Source organism: Sinocyclocheilus rhinocerous, unplaced genomic scaffold (assembly GCF_001515625.1).
Source record: "Sinocyclocheilus rhinocerous isolate Xijiao unplaced genomic scaffold, SAMN03320098_v1.1 scaffold3724, whole genome shotgun sequence".
Taxonomy (NCBI): domain Eukaryota; kingdom Metazoa; phylum Chordata; class Actinopteri; order Cypriniformes; family Cyprinidae; genus Sinocyclocheilus; species Sinocyclocheilus rhinocerous.
In genome coordinates, this window is record NW_015631712.1 from 5,848 (window position 1) to 7,617 (window position 1,770).

A 1,770-nucleotide genomic window follows, 5' to 3' on the forward strand; every position below is an offset into this window, starting at 1 on the left:
TGCTGCCTGGGTATAACCCACATGGGGCCCACATATCAATGTTGGCTGGGTTGTTACCAGTTAGAAAGAGAGAGAGAGAGAGAGCAACGGTTGATCTAACTAAGAACAGACAGGGAAAGGCGATCGGAGCAGAAAAAAAATAGTAAGTTAAAGCTGTCGATGTGGTATGCTAGATAATTTCTGTTAAAGTTTTCTTGCATTTATGTTTTGATATATTTAGTTTTGTGTTGAAGGGATCCATTTATAAAGCCATTTTATTATTGTTATTTACGGATTTATAATTAAAGTTTTTAATTTAATGTCTGTTAAAAAGTGTTTCGGGGTTTATAAGAGGCATTATTTTACAGATTAGGAATTTTTTTTATTTATTGTTAAGTAATAAGCCTATGTTTGAAAATAGGTGTTTGTATAAGTGCATGCGTCTTCCAATTCCTGTGTTCGCGCGATGTGCTTCATTTGTGATAAAATTTCTCCTTTACAAGTATTTAAAGTGCAAAAATTGACAAGACTGAATACTAACTACTGTGTGTTGGTGCGTATGTAACGTTAAGTGTTACGTTTATCAATTTAACATTACAGCTAATCAGCCTCTGAGCACATGGTTAGCATTAATGTAACATACAGCGATTAGCGTGTGCTCTGCTAACGACAAAAAGCAAAAGATAGAAAACATGTAATATTTTTTATGTTCCATATGTGATCTTTAACATAACAGTTGCAGGTTTATATTTTGTGCCACTTCATTTTAATTGATTTATGTGTTTGTTAACTCGGATTTGCAGATACATTGCACAAGTACAGTTGGTGTAATTATTTTGCAAAATATGTTTTAAACATTTAGTAAATTCTAAACTTATAACATTTGCATTCATGTAAATGTAACATAAATGAATATGAATATAAATTATGTACAATTCATTTTACAGGAGTACGAAAATCTAATAATTTAAAAATCCTGTTTCTGACATTCTTTTTCTTCCACAGAAAGATCTATATGAAGGAGAATTCAAGAAGTATTTGTAGCAGTTTTCAAGACAAGTTAACTTCAGGTACCCGAACTGAACACTGAGTCAATGGGTGTTCTACCTTATTGCAAATGAATTGGCTGTGCAAAATATGTAACTTTACATCATCAAAACGATTGGAACTATTAAAACACTACAGATTACAACATGGGCATCATAGTCGAAACCAATCCATACCCTGTCTCCATTCTGATTGCCCTTGCACCTTTAGGACATGGGTTGCGTTAAGGACACATTTGTCCAGGTTTCATCCACAGACAACTAAGCCAGGCCAGCTCCTTTCCTTCACATGCATAGTGTGTAAATCATGCTGTTTCCATACAGAAAGACAATATTTTGAGCACCTGGGTGGTCATCTTAAAAAGCATGAAACTGTGTCTTGTGTTTTCCAAGACTGTGATTACAAAACAAATGTATATACAACATTTCAGTCATAAGAGCAGGAAACATAGCCCCCATTCAGTGGAAGATTTTAAGACCATTGTTTTTCAAGAACACCAAAGCCAGATTCATGAGGAAAGTGATTCTTTTGAAAGTGAAAACTACTGTGACTCTGTCTTTAAGGAGGATGAAGACTTAAGTGAAACAATTGTCAGGAGACTGGGCTTGCTGCTCCTTAAATTGGAGTGCATTAATGTGTTGTGACGAGTCGGCTGCCTCCCCCTAATTATCATTATCACCTCGTTCCTTAACCACTGCCCTTCGCCAGGCTCCCGACAGGAATGGGTGTGTGAGAGACAGGGCC